The sequence below is a fragment of the Ornithorhynchus anatinus genome, chromosome 17 (assembly GCF_004115215.2).
Source record: "Ornithorhynchus anatinus isolate Pmale09 chromosome 17, mOrnAna1.pri.v4, whole genome shotgun sequence".
In the NCBI taxonomy this organism is placed as follows: domain Eukaryota; kingdom Metazoa; phylum Chordata; class Mammalia; order Monotremata; family Ornithorhynchidae; genus Ornithorhynchus; species Ornithorhynchus anatinus.
In genome coordinates this window covers 29,413,061-29,429,971 of record NC_041744.1, presented here as the reverse complement: position 1 = coordinate 29,429,971, position 16,911 = coordinate 29,413,061, and the positions used below count along the sequence as shown (strand labels likewise).

The 16,911-nt window shown below is 38.7% G+C and overlaps 1 long non-coding RNA gene across 2 annotated transcripts in view; it reads right to left on the bottom strand.

The window, feature by feature from the left end:
- Positions 1 to 409: 409 nt before the first annotated feature.
- LOC103170101 overlaps positions 410 to 16,911 on the bottom strand; it is a 51,220-nt gene continuing 34,718 nt past the window's right edge. The window contains exons 3-5 of one of the 2 annotated variants that reach the window (XR_003765559.1): positions 11,212 to 11,331; positions 8,919 to 9,039; positions 410 to 536 (exon numbers count right to left, since the gene is read on the bottom strand). This is a non-coding gene — a long non-coding RNA (uncharacterized LOC103170101). The remainder of the gene's footprint in view (positions 537 to 8,918; positions 9,040 to 11,211; positions 11,332 to 16,911) is intronic. The other variant, XR_003765560.1, reaches the window with a different exon arrangement.

Below are 16,911 nucleotides of genomic sequence, written 5' to 3'. Positions count from 1 at the left end.
GAACAGGGACAGGATAGTTAGATGCATAGGGTTCAAATTCAAGTGGTGGCAAAGGGGTCTTTCTCCCCATTTCTCTGGGTCTCAAAGCAGAGACGGCTTTTCTAATAGTCTTTGCTGCAGTCACAGTTCCACCTGTAGTGGTCATTCAAGCAGCTGTCATTTAAAATCAGTTCCCATCTAACTTTTCCCTGAAGAAAATGGGTTCAAGGTATTAAGGCAGAATTCCCATTTAAGGTTGGAGTTAGTGAAGCATAATGCCCCTAATTTGTTTACCCTGAACAGCTGAAAACAGACTAATTTTAGTTGGGCACTTAGCATTCATCTTGGCTTGATCATATTTGGGACAAAAGGTTCTTTTAAAAAACAGTCCTTCCTAAAAAACACATACACCCTGAATACATACCTCCTTAACTGGAAGAAAGTATGGTATAACAGTACAGGCACATGGGTTTGTATGTTGAGTCAATTGGAAATGTCCTCCAAATCCAGCTTCCAGATCTCTCAGTGCAATCTCAGTCGTGGCATTCAATTCTCCACTGTTTTCAAAGATAACCAGGTGGTCATTCCAGTGGTTAGCACAAATGTCTAATACAAATGGTAGGATTATCCTCTTACAGAAGGGATGCAACTTTATATACCTTAAGTCACCCTAGGTTGACAAACCACCATTAAGATGAATACTGTGGCAAGATACATCACCAAAAAAGTGCCAAAGTACCAAATGACATGGAGATCAAGCAATGATTTGTATTTATTAAGCACTTAATATGTGCAGAGTACTGTACTATGGGCTTGGGAGAGCACAATATGACAGAATCAACAGTCTTGTTCCCTGCCCACAGTGAGTTTACAGTCTAGAGGGGAAGACAGCCATTAATATGAAATGTTAGATTGATTTAAATAGACTGATTTACAAACTTAGTACAAAAAATAAGTGTCAAAAGAATACTCAATTCAAGTCTTCAATATCTTCCAATGAGATACAAGAATACTTAACTCATTTTTAAAATCATACATAGAAAAAGGACAGAGTAGAGATTATTATAAAAAGCATGTGTTATACATCTACACAAATTAAACTAAACTGGATACAAAAAAAAAAAAGAACAGTTATCGAACAATTTATATTTGAACAGGAAAAGGAAGACCCTGTATATTTAAATGACTTTTTTTAAAAAAGTTTCCCATCCAGTATTATGATTAATAACCTGGATTTTAATCAAACCATTAATACCTTTTGAGTGTTGGCTTCAATGTACTAAGTGCTGGGAAGACTGCAAATGAATCAAAAGCAATGTAAGACTTTATCATCTACTGAGAGAGAGAAAAAATAATTACAGTTAGAGTGGGAGGAGAATAAAGGAAGCAGTTTGACCTAATTGAAAGAGCATGGGTCTGGGAGTCAGAGGACCTAGGTTCTAATACCACCTCTGCCACTTAACTGCTGTGTAACCTTGGGGGAGTCACTTAATATCTCTGTGTCTCACTTCCCTCATCTGCAAAATGGGAATTCAATATCAGTTCTCCCTCCTACTTGTATGTGAACCCCATATGGGACCTGATCATCTTGTATCTACCCCAGCTCTCATACAGTTCTTGACACATAGTATGCACTTAAATACCACAATCAATATTATTATGTTATATGTGGCAGTGGTAATATCTCAACATTAAGTGTTATGTGACATGGTGCTTAGGAAGTGGTTGAGTTGACATTTCTTGGAGTACTGAGAAAGATTTCCCGGAAGAAGTTGGATCTTTGGAGATATCTGAAGCTGAGGCAAATGTTTTCGGGAGGTGTAATTCGGGAATCTACACAGTGCATGTTTATTAGAATCCATTGATATTTGTTGCCTTCATTGGGTAGAGTTTGGGGTGGCTTGGCTGTATAATCACAAACCAAGACCATTATCAGCTTTCTGATGTTTAAGGATACTAAAAGAAGATATGGAAATATGAATTTCCAACAAAGATCCATTTGAAAGTTCTGTCTGGGCCCAAGTGGCCATTCTTGAACCCAAATTCCCATATGACAAGATCAAAATCAGGAATTAACTAAAACAAATGGGAAAGATGACAACAGAGAATACTAGAGACCAGGTTTGCTAACAAGTATTTACAATACTCTGACATTGAAAAACTGATTACCAGGCCATGTGAATAGACGTAATGCTGCCTGAGAACTTTGCTTGAGAACAGATGAAAAACAGGGTAGAGCCTAAAATCATGTACAGGTTACAATCATAACCAAAATAATCCACACTAACTTCCTTTTTACTCCAGGTGTAGTTTAGGTAGAGAGAAACACATAGGCACATGCAGATCTTTCTTGCTAGGAGTCTAGTTAAAAGAATCTCACAGCCAACAAGTCAGCTCTAAACAACCCTTTTCCTCAGTTCAGTCCCACCAGGAGAGCTTAGCTCTCTACTCCCATGGATGGATGGAGTTTATCCTATTGAGAAGTCAGCCACCTTCCCAAATATCCCGCTGACTCTGGGAAAAGTCACAAAGCCTACGACCATATTCTCGAGTGATGTTCAGCAGTGTTATTAGCAATCTTGGTTCCTCTCAAGGATTCCTAAGAATTACACTCCTAGGAGCCAAAATGACTACCAGATTCTTTCGAGAAGTACACAGCCATAAGCACTTGTGGAATACAACTTCCCCAACCCCCACAACCTCATATGGTCCCATTAAAGATGTACCTCCAAGGCAGGCATCCCAGTCTGGGATGCCAGATTTATAGTCAGGCTACTTATTAGTATCACCATGGGAAAAGTCATGAAATCATTCATTCCAATTGAATTGGAACACAAGGAATATGCTTACATGAGGCAAAGTGCATGTCAGCTGAAAAAAAAATAGAAAGTTAACCTATCCCACATGTTCCTTTACAGTGCAAAGCCTAGAAGCCTTGTTTTCAAGTTAACAAAAGGGGTCTTGGTACCTAACATTTCTGTCACATTTCAGCACAGTAGGAAAATGTTAGACTGAGTACAGGTCATAAGAATGCTTCCTGAGTTGTCTGAAGTTTGTATGGTTACTCCCTGAGAGAGCTGGCATGCATTTTCCTCGCTAACACCCCTCTCAAGATGCTTATTGGTCCCTAACTCCAAAACTGGAGTTGGAACATAAGGATGGGAGGAGGAGGGGAGAAGTGAGAGAAGCCTGAAACAGACTGGGTTAAGCAGGCAAACAAGCTGACAGCAAGACTTGGGGGTTGAGGGCAGGTTTAGTGCTGCCATTCCTTAATGTTTGTTTAGCTCATAGATCTTCAAAGCTTGGATTTGGATGGCACTTAGCATTAAGCTTGTCCTAGACCTTGAGCCCAACATAGGCAGGGACTGTGTCCAGCCTGATTATCTTACCTCAATCCCAGTACTTAATAAAGTGTGCTTGGCACATACTAAAATCAGCATCATTATTATAAAAATGTGATCCAAACAATAATTTCAAAAGATAATACCTTTCTCTGGAACATGCTTGCCTCATTTAAACTCACTCAGAAGGAAGTGGCTCAGTGGAAAGAGCACCTGCTTGGGAGTCAGAGGTCATGGGTTCTAATCTTTGCTCTGTCACTTGTCAGCTGTGTAACTTTGGGTAAGTCACAACTTCTCTGTGCTGCAGTTATGGACTGTGAGCCTCGTGTGGAACAACCTGATTACCTTGTATCTCCACCAGTGCCTAAACAGTGCTTGGCACATAGTAAGCACTTAAATACCATTATTATTATTATATAGTTATCACAAAGGCAGAAAAGTATCAGTAAGTTCAAGAAGAGTTTGGATAAATTCAGAAGTGCGGTGTTCTCCATGGATCCCTAGAGGGAAATATTAGGCATAAAGAAGGAAAAGGTAGAAATACAGATAATAGATCTATGGCCAGGGAAAGTTTGTCAATAAAGAAAACACATTATTCCTTCCAATTGAATAGACCATGGGCTTTACCTAATAATAGCTTTGCTGATAATCAACTGCCCATACTCATAGAATATTTTAAGGCAGATAAGCTAAATGCCTCAACATATTGTGAACCGGGAATTGTGAAATTGAGCATCATTGCTTAAAATCCTTCTTTTCCATCAAGATTATCTCTGTAAGAATATGCCTATGTGTATAAGAGAGATCATACAAGAAACAGAATAAGGACACAAGAGACAAAGGAATTAGGACAAAACTGCAGTGTTTCTAAAAGACAAAAATATTATATGGGCATTTACAAGTGATAGGAAGTGATGTAGACAGCCTTAGCAATCAATTAACATGGCAATAAAAAGCTCCTATTCCCACTGTCTGAACAATGCACTAGAATACAGTAATATCAAATCCATTACTTCTGAATGCAATAATGAAAAAAGTATCCTATTTAACTGAGTAAGCATCAAAATCCTGAAGACGGTCTAGAGTGATCTGTCTTCTACCTTAATTTTAATTAACAAAACAAATGGACAGTAAATTCAAAGCAAAGAATCAACATTAATCTTTAAATCAAAAGGATTTACATTGAGATTATAATTAATCACATTCATGAAATATCTTATTTAATAGGGTGATGACCTCAGTTACTTTGTTTAATCACTAAAACAATTCAATTCCCAAAATTAGAATTTGGACCACTTCCAAATATATCCCATTAAGATTATCAATTCAGTCAGAACTGTGACACTAAACCTCTGAAAATAAACTCTGTGAAAACTTTTTCCTTTTGATTAATGTGCTTGGGCAAAACTCTGCCGCAGCCTTGGTCCTTGGTAAAAGAGAAACTCAAAGAAATTCATCCCTAGAGTGCCTGGACCTTCTGTTGTGAACCATTAATAATCAGAACAGAATGATCGGTTAGTGTGATGAACATTTCAGTTGTCATCCATCTGACCTAACAGAAGGACCCAAAAGTTATAGAAAGTAATTCCTGCTATCTAGAAGCTATTCCCAAGAGCTGTAAACTAACCAATGATTTTCCAAAGCTACAGGTAATACTTTTCCTGTTATGTGCCTTGTGGGGAAAGCATACTCTTCCAAATCATGAAGTTTAAGGTAATGCCAGTTCATTTATTCAATTTTAGAGAGCTTTTGAATAGAAGCGATATAGAAATTAAAAGACAGAAGATGACATGACTCCTCCAGCATGTTTACAGTTTTGGAATACATATTAAAAATACCTTCCGCAGCATGGCTCAGTGGAAAGAGCACGGGCTTGGGAGTCAGAGGTCATGAGTTCGAATCCCAGCTCTACCACTTGTCAGCTGTGTGACTGTGGGCAAGTCACTTAACTTCTCTGTGCCTCAGTGACCTCATCTGTAAAATGGGGATTAACTGTGAGCCTCATGTGGGACAACCTGATGACCCTGTATCTACCCCAGTGCTTAGAACAGTGCTCTGCACATAGTAAGCGCTTAACAAATACCAACATTTTATTATTTTATTATTATTATCATCCACCATTACTACTTAACTACTACTCTATATATTTTACCAGTATTCAGTTATTGACTCCTCTTCGGCAAATATTTTCTTAATTGTGCCCCTGCTAGTGTGATGTTAAAATTGATTCAATTCTGTTGTAAAGTTTTTCCTTCTTTCAATGCTTGTTAGGCACTTGATTCCTTTTCATTTTGCCTTGATATATATTCATATCAACTTCCAGTCATTAAAAAACAGTGTTTCTTCTAGGCATTTATTAAAGTCACAGTCCTTCATTAATGTTATTACCTGATTGCCTCTAAATCCTCTTCTGCTTTAAAAGGTGGATTTGGGGGAGAGCTGTGCTTTGGATATTTTGAAGGGGGAGAAGATGCTAGACAGGACAAAGCTAAGGATTGAAAGCAAAATTGGTGAGAGTAAGTCACATTAAGAAGGTAAACTTATCCCCCAAAATGTTCCTTGAGGCAGATTAGGAGTAGAAAGTTGAGAAGAGGAAGAGAGCTGATTTTTATGCAGCACAAAGGTTTCCAGCAATCAACTGTATTTATTGAGTGCTGACTATCTGCAGAATGCTTGGGAGAGCACAATTAGCAGATACATTCCCTGCTCACAAAGAGCTGACAGTCTAGAGGTGGAGACAGATGTTAATACAAATAAGTAATTTACAATGTAATTTAAAGACGCCTATCTATTGTGGGCTTTGTAGATTAGCCAATTTACTCAATCAGTGGTATTTGTTGAGAATTCACTGTGCTCAGAGCACTGTAATAAGCACTTGGGAAAAAAATACAAGAGTTGGTAGACACCAACGATCACTGTCCAGAAGGAGTTTGCAATCTAGAGTACTGTAAGAAAACTGCTCAACTACTGCAAACCCCTGAGGGAATGTCTTAAAGCCAGTCATCAAGTGACTCCAATGGACTGATGGACATAGAGAAAAATATGTAACCATTGGAGGTTTTTGAGGTGTGGAGCAATGTGCAGAATGATGTTTTAGAAAAATGACTGAGGAACAGAAGGAAGAAAGGTAAGCCTGGAAACTGTGAGATCAGTGAGGAGGCTGATGCAGAAATCAAGCTGGGACATGATAAGTACTCAGACCACAGAGGTCATTTGGACAAAGAGGAAGAGGTGAATCTAGAAAATGTGAAAGAAAAAAAAAGTCAACAAAATTGAGCAATAAGCTGAATGTAGAAATTAAGAGAATGAGGGATCAAGGATCATGCCAAAGTTGCGGGTTTCAGAAACAGGTATGATGCTGGTGTTGTCAAGTGCAATGGAAAAATAGGGAGAAGAGGAGATTTGGAAGGGAAAGGAGAAGTTGAGTTTCTGACATATTGATCCTGAGATACTAGCAGGTCATCCATATTGAATTGTCTTGCAGGCAACAGGAACTGTGAGATTGCAGATGGGGATAGATGTGTGGGCTAGCAAGTTAGATTTGGGAGTCATCAAGTTAAGTGGTAACTGAAATCATGGGAGCAGATGAGCTTCCCAAGGGAGTATAAAATGAGGAGTGAAGGGGCCCTAGAAAAATGCCTTACGGGGCATCCACAGTTGCGGGGGGGAAGGGAAAAGAATGCCAGAATGAGAATGTTTGAAAAATTGAGTCCAGTTAGCATAGGCCTGGAAATAATTTACCTGCTTCTTACCTCACAGAGACATTGAGTAGATAAAATGAGATAACCAATGTGAAGGCAGTTTAGAACCTAAGAATTCATGGAATGGTAATTGGCATTTCACTGGTGCTAAAATTACACTAAAGTGATTTGGGGAAGATTGTTCACTTTTGGATATTTAATATTTCTCTGCAGTGAGCTGCATTAAACTTACACATGCTCATATGCTATAATGGTTTCAGATACAGTATCACTACTAAAAGTAATAATGTTGGTATTTTGTTTGTTAAGCGCTTACTATGTGCCGAGCACTGTTCTAAGCGCTGGGGTAGACATAGGGGAATCAGGTTGTCCCACGTGGGGCTCACAGTCTTAATCCCCATTTTACAGATGAGGGAACTGAGGCACAGAGAAGTTAAGTGACTCGCCCACAGTCACACAGCCGACAAGTGGCAGAGCTGGGATTCAAACTCATGAGCCCTGACTCCAAAGCCCATGCTCTTTCCACTGAGCCACGCTACTTCTCCAAAACACTTCTTCTAAAAGTGTTTGTCTATGCAATTCTTCACCCATAATGAAGGGGAATCAGTTCTTCACTTCCAGTCAAAAGAATGAAAATCCCTACTTCAAACAGATGATGAAAGTATACCATGCCTCATTTTGCAAAACTCACATTTCTTGGTGTTTAAAAGATTCAGCATGAACAGGGCATCATGCAGATATAACCAACAAGCTGAAAGATGCATACTGTGCACTTCCCTCTCTGCAAGCTTTTCAAAGGCAGTAAATCTATTCAATCCATAAAGGATTACTTCAAATTGCCACAGGGGTTTCTCTCTGCAAAAGTGGTTCCCTCATCTTCTGGTCCCACTTTTAGTTACCCAATCTCAAAGGGTCCAAAACTATCACAAATTGACAGGGCTGCTCAAAGAATTGATTATTTAAAATTTTTTTTCCTGATTTCTCAATAGTCCAAAGGTAGCCATTTTTCTCAACAAGGACAATGGTTTAAAGAAAACAGACATTTAATTGCTTCTTCTACCTTTGCTAATATATTTGAATTATCTCTGGAAATACACTTCCTGGGAAATATTTAATTAGTGATATCATCAACTAGAGGGCTAACAGTCATTTATCATACCATTACAATTAGGACAATATCTTTCTTTTGAAAGCCACCTGAATCTGAGTTTAAGAATGATTGGTTACCTTGTAAATGAAAATACTTGACCACTTCCATTCATATTTCTCTTAATGGTTTTTCTTCATAAACTCGTAAAACAGCATCATTTCCTTTATTGAAACTGGTTCTTTTGTTGAAATTTTCACCACCAGAACTGGAGCAATGCCTTTTTCAGATGAGCTTTTTCAAGCTGCAAAAATCTGACAAACCTGAGTTTCTATACAAGCTACCATCACAATGCTAATTTTCCCTATATCTTAAAGTTACCTAAACATGTGGTTAAAATTACTGTTTCTTCCCTCAGGGATAAGACAAATAGCTCATTGTAGATTAGTTGCCTACAACACATTTGTTCACCTGAGTCACATCTATACAGAGAATTTTCCTGGATTGAATTTGCAGGGATCCTTCACTGGTATTTATCACAGTTATTAGACATAATGAAATCCGAATTCAATGTGAGTTCATCTACTGTATCAGCTCTTATAGCCTTCCTCCCATATTCTGAGGGTCCAGGTTGTGAGCTCATTCATCCCTGCTTTTCAGTTGAGAGTTCACCAGCCAGTATTTCCATTTGAGGACAATTAAGGTTGTTCCAGTTTCAAATCCATCTTCTCTAACACTTTTTCCAGCAGAACAATTATCTGTTACATGAGTCAACTATTGTATATTTTTCCAAGTTCAGTTTTTACTTACCCCAATGACTTTTAAACAGTGGATCTTTATTAAATAACTCTGAAGGGTTGCCTTGTTAGCCAGCTAGTAAACCAAATTTCACCAAAAATAGTTGACAAGATGCACAGCTCTGAATAACTGCCTAAAAACATTAAGAATAAAAACTCAGCCTCCAAACATCATTAGTAGAGAGAAGACAGGCAAACATGCAATGAACATAAATAGGTTCATAGATATAATTACAAGAATTGGTGTAGAAAGAAGAGTTCTGCATTGTGTTGACAGGTTGAGGAACGTTTGGAGTTGAATTGAGAAAAACTTGCTTTAAACTGTGATTTGTAAAATGCAAAATGATATGGAATGATGAACAGGAAGTGGAATAGATGAGTGAATAGCAAAATGTATTTCTCCTAATCTCACCTGCTTTCCACAACACACCTTGTCAGTGTTACAAATGTAATGTCTATGAAGAAAGGAGGATTGAAACTTCTGACATTTACTCTAATGGGAGAAAATGTAAAGACTATATAGTCATCAAAAGGAGGGGTATTTTTATCATCCTCTAAACCTCTATTGCCAGTTAAAGATTATTTAACCTAATCTCATCCCCATTCTTATGATGATCATGACCCCCCAAAGCCACAGGACAAAGTGGAAGGGATTCTCTCACAGCCTTCCTCATCTTCCTGGGTGTCAACATGAGAAGGTCTATGACAAGGTCTGGAAGGGAAATGTTTAACCGAGATGGGGCGGAGGTGATCAGAGCAACCATGGTAAGACAAAGAGGGGGAAAAGGTCAAATAGGACGGGTTCAATTAGAAGACAATGGGGGAGCCAGAGGTCACAGGGAAGAGAAACAACTGAATTGGATCCAGATCTCAAGTCATCACCTCCCATGCCCTTTCCACAAGGGCCCACTGTTTTTGATTGTTGCATTAAGGGAAATGAGGTATGATAGCATCATCTCCCTTTGGTGAGTGCATACTTCATTGTGGATGATGGATTTTAAGAGGTGAAATTTTGATGATGAGAAGTTGTAGGATGGAGACCTGGAGGACCAAGAGGGAGAAGGCAAATAACTATCCAGTCTTGGGTAAAGTATTTCACAGTATGCAACAGGTCCCAGTGTCACCAGTGTGGAAGATGAGGATTAAAGTGAAAAAGAAAATACCAGGCTATCAAATAGAAAAAATGATCCTTCATATTGAAGAAGGCTAACCTGACTAAATGGAATAAAAGAGCACATACATTTACCTAAGAAAAATGCAACAACAGTGGGAAAGGCAAAAGGATAGGAGGAGCAGAGAATTTGGAATTTAATGTTGCTCAAAGTGAATACAATTTTTTGAATTATTGGCTAAAAATTCCACTGAGAGTTTCTAGTGACTCTAGCTGTACACCCATGTTTTATAGTACCACCAAAATCCCCAAGTTGAGTTATTTCCTGTAGTAAACAGCTTCCCTGTTTCTTTAATTAACTCAAAATAAAAGCCATGGGAGCAAAACGTTTAAGGTATTTCTCTAAGGTTGGCCACATCTTTTCCAACTCGGAGGAAAAAAAAACCCAAACACGAAACAATAAGGAGAGCAAACACTGAAAGGCCAAAACATTCAAAAGAAAAGGAGAAAGATTTGCTTGAAGCTATAATTTAACAATAAAAGGTCTCTATTATGTATTTGATATTGATTACTTAAGTCAGAAAACAAAATTATTCCAATAGCTTATTGTGTTAATACTTGGATAGGAAAGAATTCAAATTTAACATAGCCTTCATCATTTTACGAATAACAGTTTTGGTTTGTAGAATCTCTACCATATAAGCTTTTTATTTGGACTTGGACCTGAGTGTAATGAGCAGAGAACATGTCTGCTAATTCTGTTGTATTGTACTCTCCCAAGTGCTTAGTAAAGTGCTCTGCACATAGTAAGCACTCAATATTGAAAAAACATACATTAGATCTTAAATATATTGTTACAAAGCACACTTTTCAGGTAATCCCACCAAAATCTTCAAAATCCACAATGAATCTTTACAACTGGTTTACTGAGATTTAAATCCTTCAAAAAAAAAAAGAGCTAACATTATCATTAAAAATAGATTTATTGGGTGCCTTCTGTTTGCAGAGCACTATACTAATTTTTGTGGGGGATAGACTTTATAAATATGTTCTGTGTCTTCAAGTAACTTATGATGTAAATTCTCTCACAAGAGATAATGCATGGAAAGTTAGATGCATATCAGTATACAGAGTTAAAGGACATCATCATAAGGAAGAAGATGCATAAAGGAAAAATTCAGAAGTTAAATATCACCTGTTTGCTAAAGTAATCCATCCTTTCGCCTGCTCTTTGTTGTTAAAGGTACAGACTGCAATCATTTCTTCTAAACACCACAGTCAACTGAAAAGAGCTAAAACAGTTCCAAGTAATTACCTAGAATTAAGTAGAAATACACCAAATCACCATATTAATGCTAAAGGATTTCCTTACCTGGCTGAGCAAGGTACAACTCCTTTCTCTAAAAGACAGACACAGGTACTGCTGATAGCCGTTCGATTATGTCAGTATTTATTAGTTAAATAAAAATCACAAATCTTCTCTAAGGAAACGAACCCAGATCCAGAAATTAATATTTCTCAACCCCACAGCAGATACTGTAACTTAATTCCTAAGGTCTCCACTTTCAAGTGCTCAAAACTCACAAATTATGTCATTAGAAATAGCAGTGGCTAACAAGAGATTTGGTGTAATGTATTTTCGTTAGCTGAGGCTAATTAGAGCCAAATGAGTAGAACAATGCTGTAAGGGCAAGCAGTGAAATCCTAGGTCTTTAGAAACTAAAATAAATGAGGGTAATCAGTGGCGTATGCAGAATGCAGCATGTTCAATTAATATAAATAGAATAGCAGTCAGCAGCAAAGTGCCACTGAGCACAGATGAGTTCTGGTGGGCAGCAGATGTCTTATTATACTGTATACACACAAACAACATGCCATATGAAACCAGTTCAGATATCAGAGAAAAACCAACTGGGCCTGATAATGGAAAAATGCAATGTCATGAGGGAATTGGTTGATGCAAGTTTAAAACAGTGGTTCTGGTATGTATTTCTGCTGCTTGCCTTTCACTCTATTTAAGGAGCCTGTAAACATCCATCAAGCAAAGTTCCCAAGGTACTTTACCTTCTGTGGCAAAGGTGCTTCCCACCTGCATGTATTTCACCAACTCTTCTGTGGATTATGTATTTCACCAACTCATGTGTGGATTATCAGTGGCAGTTTCAAAAATCCTCTCATCCACTGTACCCAAAACACACAGTTCATAAAACAGAATGCCTCACTGCCTCCCTTTCCCTCTCCCCAGCCTCTTCTTCCTTTCACCTTCCCATCATTTACCTGAATCCTTGGGCAGCTTACCTCCACTACTTGGGGGGTGGGGGGTGGGGGTCTTACTGCCTTCCTCACTTTCAATGAATATATTAACCGAGGTAAGAAATGACTCATATCATTCAGTCACATTTATTGAGCACTTACTGAGTGTAGAGCACTGTACTAAGCGCTTAGTACTCCATTAGTGTAAATGGAGAGTTGACTAAACAGGAAGGGTCCTACATTTTAGGGTTCTAGTTAATTAACTTTAGCCAGGAAAGCATCAGATTTTATTACATCATTAAAAATCAGTAAAAAAACATTGGCAATAGACATTTCTTGGTAAAATTTAAATTTGTATTTAGCCAAGAACAATACCTGGCACCCCTCTCAGTCAGACAGTTCCTGAGATGGTCTAAACTGATCCTAGCCTACTATCAAATTTGGGACTGTTTTGAGGGAGCATGAGCGGAGAGGTTCAATTTCTGATCCAGGCTTATAACCACAAAGGAGACCTTGGAATAATCTGTTCTTCACTCATTAATTCAAAATATTTAGGTCTCTGAAATAGATCTGTAGCTGATCATTTTGGATATCGGAGAGTTTACTTTTGCTCAACCAAAAAATTTGACTGGACAATCAGAAAAAAAAAAAAACATTAGTGACTACTTGGCTTCTGTAAATCACAGGGATATCAGCCAAAACTGACTTTAAATTGAACACAAATGACACTACAGAATTTAGAAAGGAATGGGCCATCTCAATATTTGACTCTTCAACTTTTAAATGAAATATTTCAATTGTTCTAGAAAAATCACTCTATAACATGAATGCTTTTAAAATAGTCAGGAAGCCTATCTTTTGGACCCATCTTCTCTTCAAAGAGAGGCATCCAGCTGCGTGCTGGCCCTTTATAGAAGTTCATTCCCTTTCAAAAAGGCAGTAGCCACAGGGTTTCCCAAGCTTAAATAGCTGCTGACAGAGGACCAGTAAGTTAAAACTGTGTTTCCTCAGGGTGCAGAATGGTGAAAGTGAAAGTTTTGTGCCTTCCAGGGGTTGGAGTGGTGAGAATTTCCCCTGGGAGGGCTGGTTTTCTTTCCTTTAGGGCCTACAGTACAGAGAAAGGAGTTTTGACAGAAGACAAGAGGAATGTACAATCCTCAGTCATTTTTGAGGCTTTGCTTTTCCCTACCTTAAATGCTTGGTTCCTGATTTTAACAAGTGAAAAAAGGCCCAAGCTTTAATACATCGGAATTGTACTTTCCAAGAGCTTAGTACAGTGTTCTGCACACAGTAAATGCTCAGTAAATATGAATAAATGAATAAATATCCACCATGAGAAGCCCGTGCTTATGAGCAAAGAGCAATTTCAACCCTGCTGAGAAGCCCCTCAAAGATACTGTATTTTACAACCTCTGGCTGCCCCTATCGGCCATCTTGTGTTATCTGGGTCAGATGTGATCATGTAAGATTCTCTCATCACATATGAGAGAATGTGATGGTTCCATGCAACCCAACACCCTTCCCAGATAAGCAATGCACTTGAACTATCTGCTGATGGTTAGAAAACCCTTTCTCCTTTCCTCCCTCCACTCAAAAAATGGTATTTGTTGAGGACTTACTTTGCACAGAGATTGTGCACTAGGCATGGAGAGTACAATACAGTTGGAAAATGGGATCTCTCCCCCCAAGGAGCTTACAGTCTTTATGAGTGGGCATCTCAATATCCATGTGTTTGTTGGGGGGAAAAAGGCAACAGTGCCAATTGGCAGCATCTTGCCTGAGCAGCTTCACAGAGATGAACTATTCACCTTAAAGGGTTAGTTGGCCAGGAAATGCAGCCTACTCCAGTGAGCGTGGTGAGAATACATTGTCTTTCAGTGACACAGACAGAATTATCCTGTCTAAACCTCAGATTCAAATACAAAGGATTGTTACATATACTAGAGGTTTTTTGTTTTTTTTAAGATATATATACATATATATATCCCCTCTCAGGATCACATCTGGAGTGTTTCTAGCACTCTACCAGTCTCAGTTACAGGAGGGAGAGTCAAAGGCATATCCATTCCATTCCTAGCTTGGGCAGTGGTTAGTGAGTGGACAACAATCTGCTACAAGTTAAAACTCTCCTGTACTGGGCAACAGCAGCATGGGAGAGAGTTGAGGGCAGAGACTAAAGTTTACTGTGCGGAAAGAGGCAGTTGTAAACCACTTCCACATTTTTACCAAGAAAACTCTATGCATACACTACCAAGACAATTACAGATGGAGACAGGCCATTCTGGGAGAGATGTGTCTATGGAGTTGATATGGATTGGAGACAACTCAACAGCATAAGACAAGAATATATATATGTATAGACATATGCATTATGTATAAACACATAAAAATTTAAATTTTCTAAGTGTTATCTCCAAGAGACAATATATTTTTCCAAGTGTCTTTAAGAAACATACGTAGCCATCAGATTATTTCATATACAATTATATAAATGAAAACAAAGCTGAAAGTCACATGCTCTGACTAAATCTATTATAATTAAAGACAAGCAGATAGGGATTATCATTCCCTGGTTACCAGATCCGATCAGTGAATTCTTCTACTTGTCACCTGAAGCAGGGTAATGCTACACCATTGCTATAATTTGCAACTGATCATGTACGTTTGGTTCAATGCTGTCTTCATATGATGACTGAGGCCACACCTTCAGGAGTTAGCCACGGGGTACAGACTAAAAATTTGAAAGCACCAAGTTTGAGTCAGTCACTTGTAGTTACTGACTCTTACTGTAATAATACTGATTAAGTGCTCATGATGTGCAAAGCACTGTTCTAAGCTCTGGGGCAGATACAAGTTAATAGGGTTGGTCAAAGTCCCTCTGTCCCACATGGGGCTCACATTCTTAATCCCCATTTTACATATGAGGAAACTGAGGTCCAGAGAAGTTAAGTGACTTGCCAAGGTCACAGAGCAGAAATATGGTGGAGCCAGGATTAGAACACAGTTACTAATTCCCGGGCCTATGTGGATAGAGCATGGATCTCCACTACATCAGTGTGCTTCTAGGCCTTTGGGAGAGTACAATATCACAATAGATAAAGACATTCCCTGCCCACAGCAAGCTTACAGTCTCAGAAGCAGCGCCTGCATTGCCAGGGATCTGGAAAGGGAGGGCAATGGTTTTGGGATCAGGGACTTCCTGGGAGAAACACATTTGTAAGATATATTTTATATATATATTTGTAAGATATTCTTTGTGCCCATTCATTCTAGGCAATGGCATCATTTGGAGGATTGGGTAACCATGCAGCCTAACATAAAGACATCAGACAAAACAGGAGGGGAAATTAATTTTTTCCCTGCCTCAGGGCTGCCAAGTGTCTGAAGTCATCCCTGCTGGCATTCTTGTTTCCTTCTGCATAAAACGCCTAAGGGATACCCGGCAGTAAGTTGCAATTAAAAAGTTGGTAAACCTTTCCATAGCCAGGAATGGTACCACTGCAGTGATTGTTTATTTTCAGCCTGGCACATGCCTTGGCTTAATTGCAACATGAATTACTTTCTAAGCTAAAGATTTTGTGAATAAAATTGTTATCCTTGAAAAGCATCTTATAGAGACATGAGTCTAAGTAATGAAATACCTTAATTTCTTGGTGGATTCTTTATTTTCAAAAGGAATTTAAGTAAACCTCACAGGATGTTTTACTCACCAAAAGGACCACAATTAATTTTAGTGTAAAGTATTGTAAACAAAGGGAAGTGATAAACTAGTGTAGCAAAGGAATGTAGTCATCTCTTAAAATCTGTAGCCATTATGGTAGCGTTTCTTCATTAAAAGACTTGTAATAGAAAATACAGGGCATTAATAAAACTCCCAGGTGAAATTAAATTGGGAAGTAGTTTAAGCAAAGCCAGATCTATTATTTTACCCAGGGAATAAGATAAGTTAGGCACAGGAGAAAGAATACAATAGAATGGAATTCACCTTAGAACAAAGCAACTGAAACTCCTAGGGGGAGAAAAAAAGCTAATTGGTTTTAATAGAACAGAGATTGGGATAAAATACCCCATAAAGAAAGCACTGGGTGTCTGAAGTTAGGACATTAATGATGAGTTAGAGGATCAGTGAGATTCCACATGGTGATACACTGAGTCAGATTCGGGGGATCCAACCCCACGTGAAAGCACCATGCAAGAGGAGCAAAGACAGTGGGGGATGCCAAACCCCTGGATGCACAGGACGCCTGGGTCACAGTAAAAGAAACAGTTGTGAGAAAACTACCCAAACTACATTTCTTCAAGGACCCCCTCTCCTTCATCTGCTCCAGGGTCTTTACAAATCCCCTCCCAGATCCATCTCATCCCAGCATCTGCTTCAGAATTGAAGGATTTGGATTTGAGCCAAAACAGATAGAATGACTGGTGGCTTAAAATAAATATACCAGACAAAGATGGCTGGTTCCATAACAGAAGAACCTAACAGCATGGCACAGTGGATGGAGCATGGGCCTGGGAGTCAAAACTTCATGGATTCTAATCCCCGCTCCTCCACTTGTCTGTTGTGTGACCTTGGGCAAACCACTTCTCTTTTCTGTGCCTCAGTTACCTCACCTGTAAAATGGGGATGAAGACTATGAGCTCT